Raw genomic sequence first — 6,008 nt, 5'->3', positions numbered from 1 at the left:
TGCCAGACATAATACTAAATGCTGGAAGAAAGAATATGAAAGATGAGTTCCCTGCCCCAGTGGAGCTCAGTCTAATGAGGGTGCCACTCAGTTAATGCCACAATTAAAATATTTTGTGAAAAATACTCTGATGGAACATGAACATGGTGTTATGTAAACATTGATGAAAGACATCCTAGGAGGGCCTGAGGTAGTCAGAGTTTCTTTTCAGAGATGGGGAATCTGTGCTGAGTCTTAAGGAATCAAAATGGGGTAGCCAGATACCAGAGAAAGAAAAGATCTTCAGGGAAAAGAAATAGCATGTGGGAAACACTTCAAAAGCATGGTGTAAGTATTATGTTTCCTCTCAAGGATAGAATGGCATGGGGAGAGAAGTTTGCAATAGACAGGTTTAGGATTCTAAATTTTATCATGAACAAAATGAAGGGGCCAACGAAGGATTAAAAGCAGAGAAAGGACATGATCATATTTGCATTTCAGGACAATCATTTTTGCAACACAGTGGAAAATGAGTTATAGCAGTGACTTTTTAAGAGACTATTCAGCTATTTTTTTTTTAATGCCATTAAAGGTCTAAATCGGTATGACAATAAAGGGGATGGAAAGGTAGGGGAAAAGTCTAGAAATTTCAGGGGGTAGAATCAACAAGATACAGTTACTAATTAGATGTGAAGAATGAGGTAGGAGGAATCGTGAATGACACTTGGGTTTCTAGCCTCTACATCTAAGTGATAGGTGGTTATTTTCTGAGACCGGGAATACAAAAGAAAGGGGCAGGACCTAATGCGTTCAGTCGAATTTGTAGTTTTTGTGGGCCTGGATCCAGAAAATTGGTCTGAGTCAAGATGCAAATTTTAGATTCATTACAAGATACGTGGTGATTAATTATATACGCTTTAATTAAGTCATCGTGCAGAGTACAGAAATAAAATGACTAGAGGGTCAAGAAAAGAAGAAGGAGCAGGAGGAGGAGGAGAGGAAGAAGAAGATACAGATTAAGAGTGTTTACTGTGCTACGGAATCTAAAGATACCTATGGGAGAGCAATCACTTTGGATTGGTGAGGGTAGAAGCAGATTTGCTTGAAGTAGGCTATGAAAGAATGAATGAGAAATGGAACAATTGGCCCGTTCCCTTAGAGACCAAGTGGGGGGTCTTCACTAGGCCTGTGCCTGCAAGACTCAACTCTGACCCTCCTCCAACCAAACCCTCCCATTGACTAAAAGTCCTTGGGCTTGGGGCCAAGGAGCATACCCACTGGAGCCCACAGTCTCCTTCAAGATTCTATTCTGATTATCCAGGACCCCAAATCCCTGCCCAAAGTCCCCATCCTCACTTCTAGTCCTCTTTCCCCTGGGTCCAGTCCAATCTATTCAGAGGTCAAAACATGTCACAGGTTTGCACATTCTTAGGCTGGAATGGCTGAGGGGCAGCCATTTGCAGGATGGGGAAAGAGTGAGGACTGATCGTGGATACGTGGACTGGGGTCTCTGCATGCATGAGCCTTAGTCCCTCATGATGAGGAATGGAGCCAGAAGCAAACAGCAAGGAAAGCCTGCTGTAAGCGGGAGGCCCGGAACCAACTCTCTCTCCCCCTACAAAACCATGCTCTACCCCAGAACTCCAAGGACTGAGAATTCTAAATTTGATGCTGACCTTCTAGGTATGTTCCTCAAGACGGAGCAATAGAATACATATATTTACCAGCCTCTTAACTTGAATACGACTTAAATATTTAGATATGCAGTGTGCAGCCCTCCATTGCTCTCGCCTAAAGCCCCACGAATGTCACGCTGGGGCCCACTAGAGACACAGACAATAAGCCACAGTTTCAATAAGGTGAAGAGACAGCAAGAGGTTAAAGTATTAGGACAGAAAAAAAGTGTTTCGTTTTGTTTGGTTTCACTTCCGATGAGATAAACTCATGCTTATTTTATGCACAAGAGAAAACTTCCGATAGAGACAGGAATTGGAAATGCAGGGGAAAAAGAGGTATCTATAAGAAATCCCTGAGGACATAAGAGTATGAAATTCAAAAAATGGGGGTGGTTGTCATGGCCGTGGTGGTAGGCATGAGCACAGAAAGAGGGAGGAGAGCTCCTTCCTCCAAGTCAGGAAGAGCAGCTCTTGGAATGGGGATGTCCAGGGAAAGGTCATAGGAATGGGAAGCTGAAATGAACTTAAACTGAACATTTAAGGGTTGCCTGCATTGATCTTTTACTTGTCCTTCGAGGAGCTCTGACAAGTATTAAATACGATGAGAGGTAGAGAATGTGAATTACTCTGGGAGAGAAATTAGCAGAGTCCGTACAAGTAGGCAAGTAGGTTGAAGCGAATTTGGTAATTTGGCTTATGGAAAGAAATCTGGGTCTAAATATTACTGCCAGAAAGATCGTAACTTTTTAAAACAAGATGACTAAATGTCAGATTAATTAGTATAATCTACCTCCCTCATAAATCCAGTACTATAATTCTCAAACTTGATTTTGCAATGCCTAGTTACTCAAAAGCAATTGCAAAATTATACCCAAATAGTCAAAACAGGTTGGATCTTGATTCACCTTAAAACTTATAAATATATGTGCCCTATATCAGCATTTTGTAAGAGGGAAGAGAAGTTGTAAAATAAAACTAAAACAATAAGATCTCAGAATGCCCAAAAGCGTGTCAACAACTATACTAAGGAGTTAGAATCATTCTAACGTTCCTGGATAGACTGGATTTAAGCCACTAATACGATAACACATGTGGGGAAATTAAGATTGATTTTGAGCCATGAGATCAAGAGAGTGGAGCAAGTCATTCCAGCTTAACACCCAATTTAAAAAACTATATAGTGTGTATGTTTATAGACAGACAGAGTCATGCTAAACACCATGTTCTCCTGCACTCAATGACAAACTCGGAACATGGCCAGGGAAAAGGGATTTCCTGGCCCACAGGCTCCCATGGCTTTGGAATATGGACCCATATCTACTCTCCATTCCGCTCTCCATCAGACACACTACTCTTACCATGAAAGGTTTGGAAAGGCAACAGAGGGTTCTAGGTTTCCAGAATTTAAATTAACTCATTCCCATTGAAAATAATAATAGTGTAATAATTATTAAGCTTATTTCCATGCTAGATTATACAAGCCTTTTAGCCCATTTTATAAGTAAAATAATTCTGAATTGTCTCCATGGAAAAATATGCTCTGAGTTTACCCAAAAACCAACTTAGGAAAATAAATTTTGGAACCCGACCCATCCCTATAGTGGGAAAGACTCAACAGTTTGTTTTTGTTTTTCCACCCCCACCCCCACCCCTTGTTCAGTTTATCTCTTAATATAATAAAGTCCCTCGTTTGCCATATGAAAACAGTCATTCTTGCTTTAGGACTCACTCTGTAGCCCTTGTGGGTCATCAGCTAACCCGAAGACTGAGTATGAACTCCCATACACATTGGCATCGTCTGTGGGAATTCTTGTTCTCCCAGCCCTGGATTGGCTCCCTGGTGGTGATGTAAGCATCCATCAACATCCATCCGGACATTAGCCAAAAAGAGAGACTGGAAAGAGTAAAGATATGGAGGCCACTGGAATGTTTCTCACCTACAGTCATTCAGATGGAAGACGAGGAGAGCCTGGAACAAACGAGTGGCCTGTGGGGCAGGGAGATTTGGGGAGGTAAGAGATGTAGCAGAGGTAAAATCCACAGGAGCTGTCAGCTAATTGCTCACGAGGTGGGATAAGGATCATGAGAAAGGGACGAAGACCTGAAAATCGCTCTTCTATCCTCCCCCCTGATAGCAAAGTTCTCATCTCCTCTGTGCTCCCAGAGAGTCTCCTTCCATTTTCTCTAGGTATGAGTCTTACTGCCCTGCTACACTGTAAATTAGATGAAGACAGGAAGCATGTCTGCTGAATCTTTCATTTGCTAGCCTCCAGGTACAGCACCTTGCGCCCAGTGGTTTATCAATACATGTTTTAATGGTCCCCTTCCTGCCCCGTGAGTAGGCTTCACATGTCTCCCTTACAGAAACAGGACTAGGTAACATTCCAAAACACTCCTTTCCTTGGGCTCCACAAAGTCAGTGGACATCTTTCCCTACCTGCTGTGTTCAAGAGCTGCATGTTTCCCTGGACTGCAAATACCTCTTTCCATTGAGTCGATACTCTTCAGAATCTACTCCAAATTTTCCAGCAAAGTTTTCTCTTTTCATCCTGCCCCCCACCACCTTACCCCGCTCCCCCCGTTCCCAAAAATCTAGGCTTCTTTTAACCTCATGTGTACTTTTTTTTTTTTTTTTTTTGGCTGGGGAATTTTATCTGTATTTTGGTCTATTCTATTTCTTAGTAAACATAGGAGAGAGCTTCTCTGTTTAAGTATGGAGCCCTGCACAATACTCTCTTTACTGTTCATATACCTTCATTCAAGGCCCTCTGGAAAGATCTCTCTGTGCCTGAAAGTGAGTGGGGTTTGGCACAGAGACTGTAATGGCTGAGTCCAATGCAGAATGGTGTAGCTGTCTATTGCTCATTTGACACCTCACGTTTATCACTTTGATGAATAAAAACGTCGCCACTTGCCTGCAGCCCCCATTCTTGAGCGGTAATGGAGAGCTCTGTAGCTTATCTTCCTGATATTCATAAATTTGGACCAGTTTCACCTAAGAGCACTTTCTTAACCACCTTAATTCAATTTGACTCTACCTAAGACATTGAACTTAACAAATGTTGATTAAGCTCCACTATAAAAGGGACTCTGACAACTTCCTGTCTTTTCATAGGATATCTAAGATCATCTTTGAAGTTAACCCCATGTCTTACTCTTTCACTATTTGAACTAAGTGTCAACTGTAAACATAAAGATTTCCACTGCTCAAGCTTCTTTTAAATTATTTCTGAGAACGTTTGTGCCTTATCCTTAATAAGAATGTTTCCCCGTGATGCTTTATTTTGTGTCATATTGGCTGAGCCATGGTGCCCAGACATGTGGCCAAACATTATTCTGGATGTTTCTGTGAGGGTGTTTTGGATGAGATTAACATTGAAATTAGTGGACTCTGAGTAAAGCAGATTGCCCTCTATAATGCGGGTGGGCCTCATTCAATCAGTTGAATAGAACAAAAGACTGACCACCTCCACCCCCCAAACAAAGGAGAATTCTTCCGGCAGGCAGTCTTTGGATTTGAACTACAGCATTGGCTCTTCCCTGGGTCTTCAGCCTCTGCCAACCCTATTCTCACTGCAGATTTTGAACTTGCCTGCCTCCATAATCATGTGAACCAATTTTTTTAAATAAATTTACACACACACACACACACACACACACACACACACACACATCCTATTGGTTGTTTTTTCTGGAGAATCCTGAATAATACACTCCCATTCATCATCCAGGTCTTTGAGGTGGAAGATTTCATCTTGGCAGAAAAGTTCTGAAAGCTTATTGGAGATCCTGATTAAAGATCTAGAGAAGGAAGGGGAAAAAAAGGATGCTTTGGAGGTCTGATCCACGGCGAGGCAAATGACATGAGGGAAAGAATGCTAGGGGGAGCTAAGGGAGAGAAATAGCCTCCTATAATAGTATCCCAGAAATAATCTAAGAAATTACATAGGTCTCTGAGAGAGTATTAATAATCAATGCGCTTTGATTAATTGACTTGAAGATATGTTGAAGTTGCATTTTCAGGTTCCATTGTGTATGCTTTCTGGGTATTCCTTGTGTTGTTGCCTCATCCAAAACCACAGGGGACTGGCAGAGTGCCTACTCCACATTAAAACCATTTGTATGATATGGGTATTGACATGATGCTAGGGTACACAGTATCTACTCTGCTTTTCCACTGTTAATTCCAGTCTTTATTATTCACAGAGAGCAGTAAAGCTTTCCTTTTCTCATCTGGCTCCTACAGATATGCCCCAGTTTATGCAATGAATGGGTTTCTGCAAAGGTATGTATGTGATGCTTATCTTTGTGAATTGCTTTATATTTTGAAGACACGTTAGACGAATTGTGTTT

This window comes from Acinonyx jubatus, chromosome B4 (assembly GCF_027475565.1).
Source record: "Acinonyx jubatus isolate Ajub_Pintada_27869175 chromosome B4, VMU_Ajub_asm_v1.0, whole genome shotgun sequence".
NCBI classification, from domain to species: domain Eukaryota; kingdom Metazoa; phylum Chordata; class Mammalia; order Carnivora; family Felidae; genus Acinonyx; species Acinonyx jubatus.
Note: the sequence above shows the minus strand (reverse complement) of the source record.